This window comes from Panthera uncia, chromosome B4 (assembly GCF_023721935.1).
Source record: "Panthera uncia isolate 11264 chromosome B4, Puncia_PCG_1.0, whole genome shotgun sequence".
In the NCBI taxonomy this organism is placed as follows: Eukaryota; Metazoa; Chordata; class Mammalia; order Carnivora; family Felidae; genus Panthera; species Panthera uncia.
The window spans coordinates 67,566,296-67,590,068 of NC_064809.1; positions in this window are offsets into that span (position 1 = coordinate 67,566,296).

A 23,773-nucleotide genomic window follows, 5' to 3' on the forward strand; every position below is an offset into this window, starting at 1 on the left:
GCTCCAGTAAAAACTTTGGACACCTAAACTCAGGTGAACTTCCATGCCTGGCAGTACTCCATGTATGGTCATGCACCGTGATACCAAGAGGGCAATGTGTCCTCAGGACAACAGAAGCTTCAAGCGCGGATGGCTCCCAGACGCTGCCCTGTGCATCTCTTTCTCTGGCTGATTTCCTGTGTCCCTTCCCTGTAATAGCCATAACCATGAGAATAGTTGGTTTCAGTGAATTCTTGTCTTTCTAGTGAATTATGGAACTAGTGAGTGATTTTGGGAACCCTCAAACTTGCAGTTGGTGAAGTGAAGTTGGTCCTATGGAGTGCTCCTGTGTGCTCAGACCTTGCAGCTTGCCACACTCCATGTGGGGAGCATTCAAAGAAAGAAGAGAAGACAATATGTTAGTGGAACTTCACCTCTCCATGTGTGGTGAGACCACATGCTCTGGGCCTCCTTCTCCCTCTGTTTCTCCCAAATCTCAAACATCATTCACCAGATTTAACTTCATGATATGTTCAGATTTTACAAAGATGCATAACTGTCCTGACAGAAGGTATGTCTTTAGGGTACATTTATATTTATTATTTTCATACTTTACTTGTAACTTTGTCCTAGAAAGATTTAAGTACAATCTTTTTCTCCTCTAATATACGAGAAGCATAAAAGGACTCAAAGACCAAAATCAGTGCATTTCCTTGATGCAAAGAGCGAGCACAAGTTTTGCCAAAATATTTGCCTGACTGCTTTCCACTGAGCCACAGAAGAACATCCTTCTCTTGATTTTCTGATTTATTCCACTAAAGAAAATGCTTCCTAGAACACCAGGGTTTAGATACATTCCATTTTTTTTTCCAAAAGAGCCACAAAGATTATGTCTTTGTGAAAGTTTAGATGTGTGTGTGGTGTCCTATGTCTGAGTGGTTGAATACGTGGGTAATCAACAAATTCAATCTTTCTTAGGGGCAAACTTGGGCCATTGGTAATGGCAGCTTTTTAGTCCATTTATCTTTAAGATGTGGAAACTTGAAAAAAATCCCTAAAGCTTAGTCTATCACTTTCTTAGAGATTGTCTTAGTAGGTCCACCCGTTAAGTGTGGGTATATCATACATCCTAGGTCATCCGGCCCATTGTTTTTTAAATATCAGCAAATAACCCAGGAAAATTAACACTGTGAACCTCTATCAACAACTTGGGCTAGAGCTCAGAAGTGTTTCCTCTTTGCACTTCAGCTGCAGAGGTCATTTGTTATTGGTTTTGAGGACTTGAATTCAGGATAGATTCAACCTCTAAAAATTCAGTCTAGTTCTGAGCTTGACCTTGACTCCAGGTTCCAGTGCCTAGCACTTGAAAAGATCAGGTGCAATTCAATTATGAAGTCACATCTGACTTTTTGAAGTGTAAATCCACTGCACTTGAAAATGGCAAGTGTAAAATCCATTCTTAAAAAGCACTTGACATTTTCACATACAGCTTTACAGCCATGGAAATGTGAGGAGGCTTAAAAGCAATGGCCAAGAATGGCTTTAAAAAAGGGTGGGGGAAGGGGGAAGAAAGAAAAAAAGAGTCTAATGCTTGGTCAGGAGCAGAAGTCTGATTTTTAGCTCTTTGTGTGGACTAGAAAATTAGAACTTCTTTAAAAGCTGCACTTTGCAAAACTCATGTCTACAAGCTGATTTTTCCTAATGTTTAACTGCTGTATTCCATACCTGCAGTCTGAAGTGATCATATAGATCAGGAGTTTGCAAACTTTGTCTGTAAAGAGCCAAATAGCAATATGTTTGCCTTTGTGAATCACACGACAACTATCATCACAGGCATCAACAGTACGTAAACATTTGAGTGTGGCTGTGTTTCAATAAGACTTTATTTATGGGCACCGAAATTTAAATTCCACTTAACATTCACATGCCACAAAAAAATTATTCTTCAACCATTTAAAAAAATAAATAAAAGCCATTCTGAGCTCACAAGCTATACAAAAACAGGCAGTGGCCTAGATCTGGCCCCTCCGCCATAGTTTGCCATCCCCTGATGGAGACAGCAAAAGTAATTTAACAAAATAAAGTATAAATGGCAGTAGACACGTTCTGAAGTCTTACACACTCTGTGGAAGAGATCTGTCAGAGATCCTCAATATCTCTGAGCATATATAAACCAGCAAGTCCGTTTGATTCCATCAGTGGTTCAATAAGCTGATTATCTGCTGAATTCAGCCAGTAAAAGCTCTGTCCTGCCCTGCTCCTCACTGGGCTGAAGCCCTTCCACATAGGAGCCCAGCCCCATCTTACCCCCAGTAGTATCAGCATTATCTGGAAGCATGTTGGCAATACAGAATCTCAGGCTGTTACCAAAGCTTCTGCATCAAGATTTGCATTTAGTGAAAGAAATCAGACACAAAAGTCACATGTTATGTGTCTCTATTTATTTGAAACATAAAGAATCCAGGTAATCCATAGGGAACAGTTTGGTAATTAGTTGCCAAGGTCTAGAGGAGAGGGAGGTATGGGGAGTGATTGCTTGATGAGTATGGGGTCCCTTGATGAAAATGTCTTGGAACTAGATGGAGGTGATGATTGCACCACATTGTCAATGTACTAAATGCTAGTGAATTGTACACTTTAAAAAATGGTTAAGGACTAATTTTGTGTTTGTGAATTTTACCTCAAAAGAAAATGAAAAATAAAAATCTGTATTTTAAGAAGAACCCCCCGCTTCCCATTGATTCCTTTGCACATTAAAATTTGAGGAGAAAACTCTGCTAGACCACATATCAGGTATATTTTCAATCTCATTTATAGAAACATTGAGTTTTCAGTTAAAAGGAGCAAAACATTCATTGCATTAGCACATAGTATCACAATAATAATAGTTATCTAAATATTGTTGATACATAAAAACCTCTTATATCTTAATCCCCTGGGCTAGGGAAAGTTAAAATAATCTCACTTTTTAAACTCTTCCCCAAATTTGTTTTACATATTCACTGGAGGAATTGCTAATACCTATGAAATATCAAAGATATTTTACATATTAAATTTGTGCAGTCCTTTTCTTGCTCCAAAAACTGTTTCCTAGTCCCACCTATTTCTTCCCATTATTTATTCAACTATAATATTCTTTAAATTTTTTTTAACTTTCACAGATTAACTCTCTAGAAGAAGTGTTACCCTACTTGATATTCAGTATATATTTTCTTGTGACAGCTTTATGGTACAATTAAATTTCATACATTTTTTTCAGCCCTCTCTGAATATGCATTAGAAAGCCAACCATCATAATTCTAAGCCAATTGGCTTGATTTGCTTATTTAAGCCCACATCTCACAGGCTTGCTACATTTCCATACATTCCATCCCCCTCTGCACTACATCCACCTGCCCAAAGTTATTGATTGTGCTGACAGTGGACAAAACCACAGGGCATTGACAGTCAAAATATAATTTCCATTAGAAAGCCCTTTAGAAAACATAAAGTCCATACTGAGATTCTGAACTTTAATATGCCATGGTGCCGGTTTAAACCTGGTCACAGAAGAAACCGAAAATTGAATATTAGCAACAGACAGCCTTCTTTTTTTCAAAATCATTATCAGAGTTTAGCATAGAAGAAATTGTTATCACAACTTAACATATGAGAAAAAAAACCTCATGTTTAGATGGACTAAGTAACTTAATAAGGCTCATTTGGATGCAAAAATAAATGAGCATCAAGTTAACATTAACTTTTAATGCTTGCCATTTTATGTTAATTCGTATTTTTAAATTATGGCTGATTCTTTGCAATCAGTCTATGGCTAATTATATCTCCAACATGTAAATCTGATGGAGTGCTGGGACCCAAGAACAACAAAAAATATCCAACAAAGACCTTGGAAACTGAGAACTGTCAACTGGTAAAATCCAGCCAACAGAGCAAATCTCAAGCTCTGAACTACTGTCACCATTCTTTCTCAAAGATCAAAGCTTAGTTTGCTTAACCATGGAAACCATATTGATGCATCCTGCTTGCAGACATTTTTCCTGACTTTTTAATCTCTGTAACTGATGGCTCCATCCTAAGACACAGGAGCTGTGTGTTAGGTAGATGTAGACTGGATTTTTAGGAAACCTCCGCGCTAAAACTGTCTAAATAAAAAATCTGGACTTAAATACATACCCCCACCTGACACAAAGATTCTACATGTTCTTCAATACCAGACATAAGGATTCTTGCACTTACTAAAAGGCATCCAGATCCAACCATTAATGACGATGTATTCTAATGGCAGACTCGCATCAGAACCTTAGATTCTAATAACACAAAAACTAATAGCTACCATTTAATGAGGGTCTACTCTGAACTTTGTAAATGCTATTTATCGCACATGCTCGCTACAATAGCTCCGCATGACAAAACTGACAGACACATTACCAAAGTTAACAAGCTAGCAGATCAACAAAGCAAAGTTGTCTGGTTTTAGATTCACATAGACATTGTTTACTCAAATCTAGACACTGCAAATTTCACAAATATTTGTACGTCCATTGACCACTAGCTTTAGGAATCCAACCCCCACATCTCACAAGTGAAGACATGGAGGCTCGAAGAGGTTAAGCAGCTTGCCCAAGGTTATGCAGCCAGCTCGTGGCAAATTCAGAACCAGGGCCCAAATCTTCCATCTGCTCAGCCATCTTCTGGCTTCCACATCTTTAACGTGCATTTAAGTCTCTTGGGGATTGTGTTTCCCTGCAGGTTCTGCTTCAGGAGGCCTGGGAGGGGCCTGTGATTCTGCATTTCTACCAACCACCTGGTTGATTATGGGGCCCTGAACCAGGGCTCCACATCACACTGCCATCATCACTGGTAGAAATAAGGCCTGGTGATGTGCTGCAGGATTTCAGTTAGGAAAAATGACTGCGTGACACTGCTCGCTGACCACTAAGGTGACCAGCTCATCTCAATACGTCCAGGATTTGCCCAGTTTTAGCACTGAATGTTCCACATCCTGGGAAACCCCTCAGTGCCCAGAAAACTGGGATGGTTGTTCACTCTGTCCTCAACTGGTTTATTTACCACACCTAACACAGCATTAAATGTGGGAGAAGGTATGCAATATGGGTTTGGAAGAGACGAGGCACGGGGGGCGGGGGGGGTCAGCTTCCTGGGCATGCACCTGGACAACTGCCCAGGCCCTGCACTTGTTCGGTTTCTTGTTCTGCTCTTGCCATCTTGAAATTCTTAATAGATTTTTTTTGAGATATAATTCACATACCATAAAATCACCTTTTTAACATATAAAATTCAGTGTTTTTAGTATATTCACAAGATTGTATAATCATCAACACTATCCAGTGTCAGAACTTTTTCATCACCCCAAATAGAAACCCTATACCCATTAGCAGCCACTCCCCATTCTCCCTTCCCTTAGATCCTGACAATCACGTAATTTACTTTTTGCCTCAATGGATTTGCATATTCTGGACCTTTCATAAAAAGGGAACCATGCAGTATGTGGCCTTTGTGTCTGGTTTTTTCTTTCACTTAGCTTTTCTTCAAGGTTCATCCATGCTATATAGCATGTATCAGAACATCATTACTTTTTATTGCTGAATAATATTCCATTGAATGGATATAATATATCCATCATATGGTTATATCACATTTTGTACATCTGTTTATCAGTTGATGGGCATTTGGGTTGTTGATACCTTTTGACTACTATAAAGAATGTTGTACATTGTGTACAATGAATGAACATTCATGTACAAGTTGTTATGTGGACATATGTTTTCAATTCTCTCCAGTATATACCTAGGAGTAGAATTGCTGGATCAAATGACAACTCTAACTTTCTGAGGAGCTGCCAGACTGTTTTGCTGTGTTAGCAAATTTTACATTTCCACCAGAAATGTACAAGGGTTCCAATCAATTTCTCCACATCCTTGCTAACTCTTATTATTGTCCATCTTTTTTTATTATAGCCATCCTAGTGAGTGTTAAGTGGTATTTCATTCTTGTTTTGATCTGCATGAAATTCTTAATAAATTTTGAACAAAAGTCCCCTTTTCATTTTACCTTGGGCTCAGCAAATTATATAGCTGGTCCCACCTGGTGCAAAATAATGATAGAAGGAGGTACCAGCAATCAGGAGCCACAGACCTTCCTTGTTTTCCCCAGAGACAAAAGACTGGCGTGTGGGAGGAAAAAAAAGAAACCCACCTGTTTCTGATGTACCTGTCAGGCACTGCGACAAAACTGGCTGTTCATCCTCAGACTGGACCCACTCCCCTAAGCCTCCTAATTAGCGTAGCCCACTCAAGCCTCCCCCTCTCTTACCCCTTCAGCTTGACTTCCTTGAAGTGAGAGAGGACCAAGTCTTTCATTATCCATTCAACAGCAGATTGTTATTTGTCTGCCAGATACTGAGCTAGATGCTGGGAGGGAGGGAGGGAAGGAGGGAGGGAGGGAGGGAGGGAGGGGTACCACGGTGAGAAGGTTTGAGTCCCAGGATTCTCACTGCTGGTAAAAGGCTTGAATTCAAAGGTCTGGTTGATTTGCCACATTCATTAAAATTCATCCGCATTAAATTAACATTCCGTGTATTAACTGATAAACATAATTGCAAAGCCAGTTTCTGATGGAGGTGAAGGGAAAAAAAAGGATGTGGGATTCCTTTCAGTTAGAAGAGGGGCAATCTGTTAAGAGGTAACAAAATGGAACCGGGAGAAACAGAACTTTGAAATATTTTATAAATTTGCCTTAAAGAGTGGCCCTGTCTGTCTGCACCCAGGCAAGGCTGAGAGCCACTCTGCTCAGAGATGTTTTTGTCTTGCCAGTACCTACAGGCACTCCTGCCTGGCTGGGTTTATGGAGATGAGATTGGAGCATACTTTTTTTCGATGCTGCCTCTTTCCCTGAGGATTTGTTAATTGAGGTATCACCTCTCAAGAATCATTGAGTAAAACTAATATATTACATTGCATGTTTCTGATTTCCACCAGGGCAATTATTTCACAATGTGAATTAAAGGGAAGACCATGCTCTTCAGCATATCAAATAGAAGGCAGTTTATTCAGGACTGCACTGAAAGAGGTTGATTTCCCTAATTTACAGACTGGAATTAGGCTTTATTTCATTTCTTTATCCTATTTCCAGAAATGAAATCATAAATTTCTCCTGACAGATCAGCACAGATTAGTTTTAAGTGCTCATAATTCAGTTATCTTTGGTGCGTCTCTGACCAGTGTTCAGCAGAAGTCCATCACATAACTTTGTAATACCCAGAGTTGTACACTTAACCTTTTTTAATATCTTGGGATTGTTACTTCCTATCTAGAAAGATCATAAAATAACTCAGTATGGGGTGCCTGGGTGGCTCAGTCAGTTAAGTGTCCAACTTTGGTTCAGGTCATGATCTCATGGTTTGTGAGTTCGAGCCCCACATGGGGCTCTGTTCTGACAGTGCAGAGCCTGCTTGGGATTCTCTCTCTCCCCCTCACTCTTTGCTCCTCCACCACTCCCCAAATAAATAAATACATAAATAAATAAATAAATGAAACTTACGAAAATAAAGTAACTTAGTATAAATTCTAGGGTTTTCTAGATTCCTTACTATTTGGGAAGTTGCAAAAGGGGGGTCCTCATGTATTTTATGTTTCTGAAGTTCCAGCGAAAGTTAAATAATACATCTGCACAAGACAACAACAACAACAAAAAGTTTATATCAATGCTCATGTACATCGCACATTCTGATTCACAACCAGTTGTTGCTGTTTTATTTTAAAATGTATACATATACTAGTTATTACTTAATAAAATTATTTTATACACAAAATATTTTAAAAACTAGGTGCATGAAGGAAGTGTCAATTTCTTTAAAAACAAAAACAAAACAAAACAAAAATAAACAAACAAAAAACTCCCTGGTATTGAAAAGTCTGGGGAAAACCTAAAACAGACTTTGAAACATCACAAAATTCTGTTCTTTGGCAGCTATTGCTTTTGAATGCAAAGCAATCCAGGACTTTGTGTTACTGTTTTCTCATCCTTATCCAGAAGTCTTTCCTCCTCCCAGTCACTCCCACCTGTGACCCAGAACTGAACACACCTGAGGGACAAGGCTCCCAAGCAGGTTCTCTTTGTAGGCTGAAGAATCAAAATGACTTGCATTATTGATATTTGCTTGGTGATATCAAGCAACGAGATTTCGTTTTTTGGATATTAATTGTTTGTGTCCTCTCTGGAGGGGCTCTGGTCCAGGGTGAAAGCCCATTGAAATCCACATGGCCTTTCCTGCCCCCAGGAATGTTTGAGCAAGGATAGCTCTGATTAATCTGGTGCCACTCTATTGGGATGTTCTAGAAAGGACTAGGCTAATGAAATTTCCTGAACATGCTCTTTAACAAATGACTTCCATCATTTATTAGAAGCAAATCCTAGCTCAAACCCAGTCTAATGGTTTAAATGTGTATATCAAAGTCAAAGGGATGGGCCATTCCCTCAATATTGAAGATAAAAGAGAAACAGTTTCTTATACACTCTCATTGTCAAGAGTTATAATAATAATAATAATAATAATAATAATAATGAATAAAACAAGTGTTTCATTAATACTTTTCTTTCCTCCCACAAAATGAAATGTTTCATAGAAATCTCCACCAGCTGGATTTGAAGGATGTAAACTAACAAAAGCAAACACTCATGACTGGCCTTGGCTACCCCATGTGGCAGGACTACTCTCCTTCATCCCAGATGGAGGGCCTCCAATACATGTAGCTTCAGACATTGCAGGACCAAACAGAATAGAAAAGTTTGAATGCTGTCTTTTCTTTTCTTTTTTTTTTTTTTTTTTTTTTTAGTTAATGAATAGAGCTACCCTTAGCATAACTACCTGTTATTTACATCCTAATTTTTTTTTACCTTTTATTTTTTTAAGTGCCTTCACACCCAGCATAGAGCCCAACCTTGACAAGGCGTGCACTCACAACCCTGTAATCAAGACCTTAGCTGAGATCAAGAGTTGGACACTTAACCAACTAAGCCCCTTTCCTACATTTTTTTTTATTCTTGATTGTATAAGGGGAAAAATAGCCACAAAGGTTTTCTGAACACACAGATGACATTCCCAAAGTTGCATGTACAAAGAGAACTCTGGTGGCCGTGTGAAGGATGAACAAGCTGATGGAGACACTGAAGGTGCAGCAGATAAGGTCCTTTTTACAAAAGATGGTGCCAGACCAAAGCACAATAAAGGCAGAAAGAAGGAGGAGGTGGTAAATATTAGAGACACAACAAAGAATAAAAATCACTAGCAGAGAGCTGCTGACTGCACGGAGAGAGACTGAGGCATAGAAACGATGCTAAGGAGAAAGTCATGTAGAAGAGAAAGCTGTGTATTGACAAGCTGTAAAGTAAGAGTAAATTCTGTGCTGGTTGCACAGATGCTCGTGAACCTGCCCATGTGCCTCACTGGATGGTGAACACCCACTAGGATCTGCTCCAATGGTTGGGCTGATACCTGCCTCAAAACAAAAGGAGAGAAGGAAGCCCATCAGTGTAGCAGAGTAGAAAAAGCACAAATTTACATTTACTTGCCTGGGTTTGAATACTTGCTAATCCTCCCTTCTCCTCACCACCCTCATGTGATCTTGGAAGAATACTAACCCTTGAACCACTTTGACCATCCATGGGGAGGGTTCATGTTCCAGGATCAGACAGAGTTCAAATTGTAGCTTCACCACCTTTGACCTTGGATCATTTATGTAAAATCTTAGAGCTCGGATTTTTTTCTCAGTACAATGAGATCGTATCACATTCCTCACCTTCTCATTGAGCTATTACCAAAATAAATAAAGCAAGTAAAGCACCTGACACATAGTAGGACCTCAAGAAATGATGCCTTATTATTGCTGCTACTCTTATGCTCTGTCTTGTTTGTCTGCCTGATGCCCAGGAGACTGGAGCATACCCTACACCCAAAACTGATGGTCTCTGTTCCCCTTCCTGGTCCTTGCCAGCCATGCTCCCCTCCCAAATTAGTTGTCCTTCATATTGTTAATTATTACTCCACTGCTGCACCACTGTCATCAGACCCCACTCAATAGATTCAACCTATAATGTTATTTCAATGACGTTACTACAGGTTATTCACTGTCCCTCTGAAGTAAATCAGAATCCCAGGAGCTTAGGCATCAGTAATTTTCAAAGTGCACCACATGGTTCTACTGTGCAGGCAGAGTTGAAAACCCATGACAGGGGATGGAGGCTCTTCCTTTTTTGTTCAGCCCTCCTCATCCTGGTCCTGCCAGGTCCTTGCTCCCTCCCTTCCTTACTGGCAGTCGTTCTTAAAGTATGGTCCCCAGACCAACATCAGCATCTCCTAGGAACCTATTAGAAATACAGATTCCCAAGCCCCACCCTCCCCATACCTACTGAGTCCAAAACGTGGATGGGGCCCAGCAGCTGCATTTTTACAAACCCTGTAGGTAATTCTAATGCACACTTCTTGAAAATTGTGGCCCAATATATTTAAATGAAAGTTCATACCACCTATTAGCCTCTGCAATAAAATGAAATCACCTGCCTGGGGTTCTGTCAAAAATGTTGCTAGCACCTTCTGCAAACCAAAGATATAAAGAGAAATTCACCAGAACTACACCCTTCCTCACCCAGGGCAGCACTCTTAATAGCTGACACACTGGGTATGCCCAGTCTGTGGGTCTCCAAGCCCACACCCCCCACAGCCTGGCCACTCCAAAGCAAGCAACAGAATTATTTCAATGAAACTAATCACAAAGTGAAAACCTGTGTTTGAAATGTAAAGGTATACCATTTGATGTTTATACTGCCAGCTTTTTCTATAGAGTCTGAAGTATTTAACAAACAGCAGCTCCCACTATTTAATTTTTCAGGACTAACAATGTATTTGATATTCATAGGACATGGACTCAGATACCAACCTTACCCTGCTCATGAATTCTGCACTTATCTTACTGGGACCTCCTGAGCTAGGCTACAAAAAGCACATCATGTTTACAAGTTACAGAGCTGACTGTCGGCACCCAACTGTTGGGGCATTTATTGCTCTGACCCGCTCTGGAGAAGAAACAAAGCAGATCTTCAAACTCTTTGGCCCCTCCTTATAATGGCTCAGACAGATTCTGTTATTAATGCTTCCTCCTTAATTACTGACATACGTGCAATTCAAGTTACTTTCTTGCAATTATGTTATTCAGCAATAATTGGATTTCTAGTTTTAATTGGGCCCTAAATTAGCGATAGCTTTCATGAAAGCCATTACAGTGATTTCTAACTACAGTTTTTGCTGCTTTTTTGAGTACATTATATTTCAAACAGAATGATTCACCAGTAGAAGAAGTCACAGCTGCAGTGATCTCTTACATGGGTTCCTATTAATGATTACAAGTTGGGTGCTCTTCAGTTGTAACTAAACATTTGCTGCAAATACTATCCATTGAGCATTGCTGTGTCACAAGGGAGGTTGTCTCCTGCCCAGGGTGAGAGTACACAATTCTGTTTGTGATGAAGTTCCTGCCATGCAACCAGATATTAAGCTCGGTTAAAATGGGGAAGAGACTCTGTTTGTTACCACCTGCTACTGCAGATAACTACTTGAAAATAACACAGAAGATGGTGGAACAGCATGGAAGTTTTTTTGGCAGCTCTCATCCCTGAAATACAGCCAGATCAACACTAAACTATCCTGCACACCTAAAAAACTGATCTGAGGATTAACACAACAATCTGCACAACCTAAACCAGAGAACTCAGCAGGTACACAGCCTGAAGAAATAAACTGGGGGAGCAAGCCGCGGAGGGTAGGGAGCTGTTTTTGCTTGTAGAGAGAGGACAGAGACAGGGGGAGAGTACAGAAAGCATCCCCCATGCCTGAAAGCAGCTGGAGAGAAAAGAAAGAGTATGCAAGAGACTGAACAAAAAAGGGAAAAAGGAGAAAGGAAAAGGTTTAAATTCCATTAAGGCTCTATAAACAGGGGGAGTGTAGATTCTGAAACTCCACAGCTCGATACCTGGTGGTGCTCTGGTAGGAAGGGCAAATCCCCAGGAGCAGCGAGCGAGGTCCTTGGGGCCCACGGGCCACACATGGGGAGAGGCAGTTCCCCTGCTAGGAGGACATGAGCAATTATATACCAATAAAATGGGTAATCTGGAAGAAATGGACAAATTCCTAGAAACATATACACTACCAAAACTAAAACAGGAAGAAATAGAAAATTTGAACAGAACCATAACCAGTAAAGGAATCGAATTAGTAACTAAACATCTCCCAAAAAACAAGAGTTCAGGGCCAGATGGCTTTCCAGGAGAATTCTACCAAACATTTAAAGAAGAGTTAACATCTATTCTCTTGAAGCTGTTCCAAAAAATAGAAATGGAAGGAAAACATAGTATTGGAAGTCTTAGTCTCAGCAATCAGACAACACAAAGAAATAAAAGGCATCCAAATCAGCCAAGAGGAAGTCAAACTTTCACTCTTCACAGATAACACAATACTCTATATGGAAAACCCTAAAGATTCCACCAAAAAGCTGCTAGAACTGATCCATGCATGAATTCAGCAAAGTCGCAGAAAATACAATCAATGCACAGAAATCAGTTGCATTCCTGTACACCAAAAACGAAGCAACAGAAAGAGAAATCAAGGAATCAATCCTACTTACAATTGCACCAAAAGCCATAAAATACCTAGGAATAAATCTAACCAAAGAGGTGAAAAAGCTATACACTGAAAACTATAGAAGCCTTTTGAAAAAAATTGAAGAAGGCACAAAAAATGGAAAAATACTCCATGCCCCTGGATAGAAAGAACAAATATTGTTAAAATGTCAATACTACCCAAAACAATCTACATATTCAATGCAATACCTACCAAAATAACACCAGCATTCTTCACAGAGCTAAAACAAGCAATTCTAAAATTTGTATGGAACCAGAAAAGACCCCAAAGAGCCAAAGCAATCTTAAAAAAAAAAAAAACAAAACCAAAGCTGGAGGCATCACAATCCCAGACTTCAAGATGTATTACAAAGCTGTAATCACCAAAACAGTATGGTACTGGCACAAAAACAGACACTCAGATCAATAAAACAGAATAGAAAACCCAGAAATGAACCCACAAACGTATGGCCAACTAATCTTTGACAAAGCAGGAAAGAATATCCAATGGAAAAAAAAAGACAGTCTCTTCAGCAAATGGTGTTGGGAAACTGGACAGCAACATGCAGAAGAATGAACCTGGACCACTCTCTTACACAATACACAAAACTAAACTCAAAACGGATGAAAGACTTAAATGTAAGACAGGAAGCCATCAAAATCCTAGAGGAAAATCAGGCAAAACCTTTGACCTCAACTGCAGCAACTTCTTACTCAATACATCTCTGGAGGCAAGGGAAACAAAAGCAAAAATGAATTATTGGGACCTCATCAAAATAAAAAGCCTCTGTATAGCAAAGGAAACAATCAACAAAACTAAAAGACAACCAACGGAATGGGAGAAGATATTTGCAAATGACATATCAGATAAAGGGTTAGTATCCAAAATCTATAAAAAAACTTATCCAACTCAACACCCAAAAAACAAATAATCCAGGAAGAAATGGGCAAAAGACATGAATAGATACTTCCCAAAGAAGACATCCAAGTGGCCAACCGACACATGAAAAAATGCTCAACATCACTCATCATCAGGGAAACACAAATCAAAACCACAATGTGGTACCACCTCACACCTGTCAGAATGGCTAACATGAACAACTCAGGCAACAACAGATGTTGGTGAGGATGTGGAGAAAGAGGATCTCTTTTGCATTGTTGGTGGGAATGCAAGCTGGTGCAGCCAATCTGGAAAACAGTATGGAGGTTCCTCAAAAAACCAAAAATACAACTACCCTATGACCCAGCAATTGCACTATTAGGAATTTATCCAAGGGATACAGGTGTGGTGTTTTGAAGGTGCACATGCACCCCAATGTTTATAGCAGCACTATCAACAATAGCCAAAGTATGGAAAGAGCCCAAATGTCCATCGATGGATGAATGTATAAAGAAGATGTGGTATATATATACACAGTGTAATATTACTCGGCAGTCAAAAAAAGAATGAAATCTTGCCTTTTGCAACAACGTGGATGGAACTAGAGGGTATTATGCTAAGTGAAATTAGTCAATCAGAGAAAGACAAATATCATACAACCTCACTCATATGAGAACTTTAAGATACAAAACAGATGAACATAAGGACAGGGAAGCAAAAATAATATAAAAACAGGGAGGGGACAAAACATAAGAGACTCTTAAATATAGAGAACAGAGAGTTGCTGGAGGGCTTGTGGGGGGGGTGGTCTAAATGGGTAAGGGGCTTAAGGAATCTACTCCTGAAATCATTGTTGTGCTAATTAACTTGGATATAAATTATAAAAAATAAATAAATTCTAGAAAAAAAGAAAAGAACACAAAATAAAAGAAAACCAAATTGTTCTTGAAAGCTATTGAAATCAAAATTTTCTTGAGCCTACAGAAAGCATAATCCCATTGATGTCTTTCTTTCTTATGGAGGCTGTCTACTCAAATCAGCCCAACAAACATGTGCTGCATGCCAGCTGTGTTCTAGTTATTTCAAAGGACGCTAAGGTAGGGAGAAATAGTACAGTGATGTGGATTAACTTATGAGGTTTGGAGTCAGACCACCTGGGTTAGAATCCGAGCTCTGCAACTTCCTGGTGTGTGACCTCATGCAAACTACTTAATCTCTCTCACTTTCTATTTCCTCAGTTGTAAAATATACCACAAAGTTTCTGTGGATTAAATGACTGGGGCACCTGGGTGGCTCAGTCGGTTAATCATCTGACTTCAGCTCAGATCATGATCTCACGGTCTGTGAGTTCAAGCCCTGCGTCAAGCTCTGTGCTGACAGCTCAGAGCCTGGAACCTGCTCTGGATTCTGTGTCTCCCTGTCTCTCTGCCCTTCCCCCACTAATTCTCTCTCTCTCTCTCTCTCTCTCTCTCTCTCTCTCTCTCAAAAATGAATAAATGTTAAGAAAAAATTTTTTAAAAAAGGATATCATTTTTTTAAATAAATAAATAAATAAATAACTTACTACATGTAAAGAACTTTAAAAAGCATGCACCACTTGGTTAACACTTATTAAATGCCAATTATATTATTCTAGTTCATTTGGCAAGGACTCTGTCTATATTGCCCGTCACTGTATTTCAAGCATCCAGAATAGTTACTGATAGATGACAAGTGCTCAATAGGTGCTTTTAGTCTAACAAGAAAATCCAAGACTCCAGAGAGTGCCTAGCAGAGAAGGGATTTAAAGGAGTGTCTAGTTCAGGGTACACCAGTCAATACGTTGGTATGAAACAGTTGAAACACTCAAAAGGAATATTTAGGGAGCATTTCATGAAATAACTACTCACCAAGGTATGGGATAACTTAAGAAAAGCAAACAAAATGATGCAGCTCCATGGGGTTAGCAATAGCAGAGCATCACTACCACTCCTGGACCTGAAAGGACCTGAAAAGGTAGAAGCTATAGAGAGGGACCTCTGACTGGAGCTGCAGCCTTCAGTCAGGAGCACAGTGTCTGTCACCTGCAGTCACACAGGAAGGGAGCCAGGGGAATAAATACCCTGACCTCTCTTTCTTGCCCTCTGACCTTGTACTGTTGGCCAAACCTCATTGGAAGCCAGAAGGCAAATTAGATAATTCATACAAGCCAGCTTCCTAGGCACAGAGCAGAGTGGGGAAGGATGGAAAAGGAAATGGAGAACATTTAACAAAGGGGAAACTAGGAAAATATTGGGTAGGAGTGGACTGTAACATGAGCCTTTAAGCAAAGTTCAGTTATACACAGGTGAAGTTGAAAGGGTAGAGGAAGGCATCCAAGGTGGAAAGAACAGCATGGGTAGGTCAAGACAGGGAATGGCAAGACAGTTTAGGAGACATAATTAGTGCAATTTGGCTGGAAAATAGGACACAAGTTTGTAAGAAGAGATAACATTGAAAAGATAGATTGGGGCATGTCATCACAGAATGTCTCAAATGACAGGGGAAAGACTGGGGACTTGATTTTGAAGGCAGGAGAGGCACTGAAGTTGAGGCAACAGCAGATAAAGACCAAAGCTGTGGTTTAAGAAGTTTTATTTTATAGTGGTGCATCAGAAAGACTGGGAAGAGATTAGTGCTAGTAAGATGATCTGAGCAGTTTTCATACCAGTCCAAGGGAGAGAAAAAGAAATAATAAACTCAGGGAGAAGCAACAGTAGTGGGGCTAAGGTAGCACAGAGATTAGGTCGGAAGTCAGTGGCAGAACCAAGAGCTCAGAGAGAGGTGAAGATCATTCCAAGATGTCTGGCCTGGATGGCTGGATGCCTAGAAGGTGGAAGGCAGGGATACAGGAGGTGCAAGAAGCTTTAGCTCTTGGAGGCAGAAGAGGACTAACAAGGAAGTTACTAAGTGTCTATCCACTTTTGTCCTCTCCAAAGACCCCTAGATTCCAACCAGACGGATTCTAATCAGCTCATTTCTACTTGTGCTCATTCTTGTTACTCCTATAGCCCACCTGGTTAACCTGATTTGGTTTCTTGGTTCTTTGAAACCTGACTCATTTCTAGGACCCTGCCTCCATATCATCCGGAAGCTCAATACTGGTTCTAAGCCCAACTGTCGTTAACCTCAGGCTTTGAGCTACTTGTATTGTTACTCAGCTCCAGACCGGTGCATATCACAATCCAGAGCAAGGCTGTCCAGCAGAACTTTCTGTGATGATGGACGTGTTCCATATCTGCACTGTCTAATGTGGTCACTGCTAGCACATGTGGCTAGTGAGCACTTGAAATGTGGCTAGTGAGATGGAGGAAATGAACTTTTAATATTATATAATTTTAATTCTAATTTTGACCACCTCAAGGTAGGAAGATCATTGCAGTAGAGAAGATGGGAAAGAATGAAGGTTTGTTAGACTTTCAATTCTTAAACAGATTTTGCTGGAACTAGCCATAGGAGAAACTGGCAAGAATAAAGTTTGTCTTTAGGTGCCCGGGTGGCTCAGTTGATTGAACATCTGACTCTTGATTTCGGCTTAAGTCATGATCTCACAGTTTGTGGGTTTGAGCCCCATGTTGGGCTCTGTGCTGACAGCTCAGAGCCTGAAGCATGCTTTGGATTTTGTGTCTCCCTCTCTCTCTGCCCCTCCCCTTCTCACACTCTGTCTCTGTCTCTCAAAAATGAAGAAATGTTAAAAAAAAATGTTTTAAAGAAAAAAGTTTGTCTTTAACATGTTTTCAACTTCTACTTCTTTTCCCCATACATACATATCATACCAGAAGCCACTTTCTGAGCTCCCCACAGACCTGACCTGCTTTGCCCTGCCTCTCCTTGGAACGTCTATAGTGTGTATCATATTGCCCCCCAACTTGTCCCCACACCAGGTGGAGATTAAGAACTAAACAAGTAAAACAAGGAGAGAAAGGCAGGATCAAGCAGGGTCAGGGCCAATTGAATAAAACTGTCCACCTTCAGGGGAATGAAAGTCCTAAATCTCACTCTAAATTCTGCTCTAGGTTTTTTCCATAGCATCTCTCATGTTCAAAAACTCTACATGATTTATTTATTTGTATTATTTAATGCTCCTCTCCTCACACAAAAATTTTAGCACCACAAGGGCAGGAAGCTTTGTTGATAGTATTCACTGATATACCAAATGACCTAGAGCAGAGCCTGTGGAATGAATGAATTGGACCTGGTAAGGAAGACAGACAGTGTGGCAAGTGGTTCCTGGAGGCGTCAAGATCTTAGGAGTGAGTTTAAATTGGAAAAGGATCCCAGACAGTAGCTGGAGGGTACAAGATGTGGCATTTGGTTCAGGACTACACCAAAGGGTGAAACCTACATGCAGCTGCAAAAGAATAATAGCTCCCTGACCACTAGGTTAGCAACACATGTTAAACCAACCCTGAGCCCAGCAAAAGAATGTTTACTCAATTAGTTATGCCTGCCATGAGTGTAGAAGGAGTAGACAAGATGTCCCATATTTTTCAGTCTTAACTAGTGTAATTAAGAATTAAGGCGGGGCGCCTGGGTGGCTCAGTCGGTTAAGCGTCCGACTTCGGCTCAGGTAGTGATCTCGTGGTCCATGAGTTCGAGCCCCGCATCGGACTCTGTGCTGACAGCTCAGAGCCTGGAGCCTGTTTCAGATTCTGTGCCTCCCTCTATCTGACCCTCCCCCGTTCATGCTCTGTCTCTCTCTGTCTCAAAAATAAATAAACGTTAAAAAATATTAAAAAAAAAAAAAAAAAAAAAAGAATTAAGGCTCCAGCCCAGTGGCCTGTGATTCAGACAAAGTGTCCAGTCCAATGAAGGAATAGAGATCACTGAAAACACAAAAGCACTCACCTTATTATTCAGTGTGTTAGATACAGCAGGGCAATATTAAGAAGAAAGGCCAATTAGAAGGCAGGGAGGTACCTGAAGTCCCCCATAGATACATACAACATAATCCAAGATAAGAGGGGCAAGACACAGCCATTGACTCCATCAATGTCTACTTACTATCTGTGTACCAAACATCATTCCGAGCACAGAAGACACATCATGAATAAAGCACAAAATCCCCTGCCCTTGTGGAGCCTACCTTCTAATGGGGGAGAGAGATAATAATCAAATATAATAAATAGTGGTGAAAATTATGCAGGACAGGGGGCTAGGAAGTATGTATGGAAGGAGAGTTGAAATTTCAGATAGAGTAGTCATGGAGGGCTTCACTTAACTGATAGATTCAAGATCCATCTCTTACGGGCTGGAAAGCCGATTACTACAGAATTGTATTAGATTTGCCCAAGTCCTTGTGGGGCTGAGTTTGCAGAGACCAAACTTGGTACCTACAGAACACTGCCTAGAGGGGAGCAGGATTCTGGCTCCTTTTGTTTTGAGTCTGTTCTTGACTGATTCTTTGGGCAGCAAGGCCTTCCCACTGCACCCTCTCTTAGCACTGACAATTCAGCAGACATCCTTAGCAATATGGTAGAGTCTGAATTCCTTTTGAGAATGTTTTTGAAGTCATGATATAAAATACATTGTATTACAAAGGGAGCAAAACATATTGAAATAATTGTTATAAAATATTTTTAATAAATTTGTGACATAGTAATATATGTCATTCCTTATTCATGCATTAAACAATAAAATCTAGAGATAGGTGTCATAACTACCATAATTTTGAAATGGTAATATGTGAAAATATTATTCAGTACATCTGCAACAACAATAATGTGATATGAAAAATAAACCTGTGATTTCTATTGTTGACAAAGTCTCTTGGGATTGTTGTCTATCTACATAGTTGAAAACATGCTAAACTTCAGCTAGACGTTAATTAAAATAAAGATGGAGTCTTTTCCCCCATCCAAGTTCATGGACACCTGAAGTGGTGTCCTCCTTGCTTGGTCCTTTCCTATTTTCATCTCCCCAGCAGGCAGATGCTACTGAAAGCAAAACTTACACAGCTTCCATAGAGGAGTATTAATTCTGAGGGTCATTACCTTTCACTTGGAGGGAGAGTATGGCTGAGTTAATTAGATGTGTTGAGGCTTTTCTTTTTTTTTTAATTTGTTTTTAAGTTTTCTATGTTTATTTTGGAAGAGTGTGTGTGTGAGTAAGGTAGGGCCAGAGAGACAGGGAGAGAGAATCTCAAGAAGGCTCTGCACTGTTAGCACAGAGTCCAACATGGGGCTTAAACTCATGAACCATGATATCATGACCTGAGCCGAAATCAAGAGTCAGATGCTTAACTGACTGAGCCACCCAGGTGCCCCTGTTGAAACTTTTCTTTTCTCCAGTAAAATTTGATTGATTATACATAGTCATGAGTGAGATGGTCATGGATAGCTTATGGAGACCATCTCATTAATTTATAATCAGTCTTCATAAAACGTATTTACTCAGAAAATATGTATTGAGTATCTACTACACGCCAGGCACTGTTCTAGATATTGGGGATACATCATTGAACAAAATAAACCAAAAAAATCCCTGCCCTCCTTAAGTTCAGATTCTAGTAGATGGTGGTTGGGTGCATGGGTGGGAGTCGTAGCAGAGTCAAGCAATAAACACAGATAAATAATATAAATGATATCATAGGTAGGTAGGCAATAGGTTATGAAAAATATATAGAGAACACTATAAAGAGTAGAGAGAGCCAGAGGGAGTGTGGTTTGGTGGCAGCAACACAAGAATGGAGGTCCTTGTCTTCTCTCTACCAGTTGACTTTTCCTGGGCTTGATTTCCTCATCTGTGAGTGGAGAATGTTGGACGAGTCACTCTCCATTTGACTACGTCAACAGTTATAGAGCTGTGATTGGCTTAACCCCAAGGTGATGGAGGTACACTGGGGGGGTCTGGCAGAGAGATGATAAGAGAGGCCGAGACGGCAAAGATTTGAACCACTTCCCCAACTTCAACTTTTGATCTATGTTATACAATGGGGCTGCAAATCATATTTTGCTTGAAAAAGTGTTTCACTACAAACAAACAAAAAAAAAAGTCTGAAAACCATTAGTGGTTATAGAGTTTTTTTCTTTTGAATAATTGTGATAATTAATTCAAAAGAAAAATCATGGCAACATTGCATACTGCTGCTTTGATTCTTTACTTCTCACTGCCTGCCGTGCTTTCACGATTTCTTTTGGCTTTATTTCATTACTTTCCACACAGAGGTATTTATAGTGATGATAATGAGTTTCAAAACAAACCTAATGAAATGTGCATTTTCATAGGATTGTGAGTTCCTAGAGCAAACAAGCATTGATTTAGGGAACCAAATTACACAGCAACCAGGAGAGGAGGCTGCCCCAGGAAGGTAAAGCACAGCCCTGCATCTCCTTGCTCTTCCCAACACTGTGTTGGCCCAAACATCCCTACTTCCTCCACTAATGCATTCCAGATTGATTTTATTAAGGGATCATCTGATTATTTCCATTTAAAATCATCCTCCAACTTACACACACACGTGCTCACCTAGAGGAATTGTCTAATGGGCGATAGATCCTTGAGACAGAGTCCCGTTCAGTCAGATGTCAGACATAGCATACCCACATAACTGATTATATTGCTCTCCCCATAAATATTCCACCACCAAGGAAGAGATTTACGATATTGTATCTTCGGTTCAATTTTCAGAACGATTTACAGCTCACACACATCCAAAAACTTATTACCAACTGCATTATTTGAAAACAAAGCGATAACTTGCTATCCTCTGAGAGGACCGAAGGAGCCTTCCGCAGCAAGCTCATCTCTCTCTCCACTATCTCTGCCACTCCTATTACTAGACTATATATAACAAACCTCTTAAGTGAAATTACAAAGCACACATGCTACATGGTGGGTAGTAGTCTATTAAGTGAAGAGCCTTCAGAGGATCACATATTTGTCTTCAAACTGGAAAACTTGACAGGACTTTGCAAGAAACAGAGAGGCCTAAAGCAGAGATTGTGCTGAGAAACAATGAACCCCTCAGAGCCTACTCTTGCTGATAACAACTGGCTTTCAAAAATTTGACACTAAGGCCCAGATGCTGAATTTTGTTCTGAATGTTCTACGTTCACCTGACTTCATGGCTTAGACTCCTGTCCCTGGCCAGTCCAGGGTGACCTTGAGGAAGCATTCCTAAGCTCTGGCTGCATATCAGAGCCCCCAGGGAAAATTAATGGATAATATGGGTCTACGGGCACCTGGATGGTTCAGTCAGTTAAGTGTCTGACCCTCGATTTCGGTTCAGGTCATGATCTCATGGTTTGTGAGATTGAGTCCTGAATTGGGGTATGCGCGAACAGTGCAGGAGCCTGCTTGGGATTCTCTCTCTCTTTCTCTCTCTCTCTCTCTCTCAAAATAAGTAAATAAACTTAAAAAAAAAAAGAAAAGAAAATATGGGTCTCTCCCCACATTAGTAATTCTAGTTCACTTGAACTAGGGTAGGGACCAGACATGGGTATTTTTCAATCATAGAACCCGATCATTCCAAAGTAGCAGAGTTGAAAACTTGTGCTACAAGTCCCTGAGCTGTAGTTTCCTCAGTCGTGACCCACAGTTAGTAGGCACTGACAAACTGTGTGAAACATATTCATAGGTCTGGCTCCACTGTAGCTCACACTCAGGCCTGAGTAACTCAGTAAATTCGTGTTGAATTAACCAGTGAATAAATGCCAAGTTCTGGACATGGTAATCATCAATATATGACAGCTGATATTGTTACTCAAAATGCCTTCTTAATACCTCTGAATTTCCAGTTTTCATCAACAAAAATGTTATTTGACTCTTGCTTTCCCATTCTAAAGGCATTGTTTCTTCCTCCCAGGACCAACATTTTTGTTGCATTATCACATAACAGGAAGAACTACAAAATCAGAAGACAAGTACCATCATCCAGCACTGACATGCATCTTTTTTCCCTAAAATATTGTCATATGTCCTGTTGCTGTGGTACATTTAAGAAGAACTGCTCCTTGTCTCCATTTACCATTCTTCACTACTGAGAATATGTTTTTCCCCATGACTGACTTCATAGCATCATGGAAAAGAAAAACTATGTTCCTCAGTTAAACACTCACAAAATCTGAGGATATATCTCTGTATATAAAGACAAAATCACAAACTGAACAGTTTTAAATTAGAATGCCCATTTTCATCTCAGTTCCAACAGCCTCAAGTCCTTTGCTAATCAAGTAGGAGAGGGACCCCAGTCATACCTCCACACGAAATGCACTTCCTTATAACACATGCAATATGGTCACTCTGGCCCATTTCATTGATTGTTTCCAAGAGCCACACAATTGATCCACTGGGGAGATAGCCCTGAGCTAGCCACACACACAGAGGAGGTAGCCCTGATGCTCATAACTGGTAATGAAGGCAGCTGAAAGAGCCCCACTGAGCTGAGTTCCAGAGACGATAAATGGATACCGCTGCAGGTTCAATTACTCCAGAGATGAATTCTAAAATGTAGCCAGTCGTGTGGTCCACACTGTGACCCATTTAACTGGGATTCATCCCTAATTTTTCCTTCTGTCTTCTCACAGTCTGAATTCCTCTCCACCCCACTTAGGTGGCACCATGATTCACTTATACTAAATCTTCCTTTCAAAACCAGGTACTTCATAGTCACGATTTAAAACTTTTGAGTTTCATTCAGATTTGGTCCCTGGGAAAGCCAACTTCAGACTGCTCTTTAAAATATGAATAATTTTCACCCCCTCAGCCAATCAGGTTGGCCCCTGCCACATTCTTTTGAGGTGCATGTTCCCCCAGGACTGCCTCCAATGCTTGCATCTTTGAAAAATATCTGTAATAAAAATTCAAATACATTCAAAAATGAACATAAATAAAACATAATTTCCTCCCAATGATTTATAAAATACTAAAACATTCACTTCCCTGTCTCTCTGCCTGTCAAGAGTGCCACAGCATATATCCTTGGGGTGGCAAGCTGCTCTGCTTCTCCGGCAGAGTCTTCCACGGGCGCTACCTTGACAACAGAGAACACCCAGAAGCCTGCCAGTTCTCATGGCATGTGGATCTCACTTTATCCATCAAAGCAGCAGGATGATTTTATCCGTGGCAAGATGCTATAGCTCTTTATTTCCTCCTCAGAGGGCTCTAATTGTAGCAAAACTGCTCGGATGTGAAAATCTGTCAGGATAGCAACAGGTAGGGGGCAGAGGAGTGACTCACCTTATCCCACATGGATTTTACTCTAGC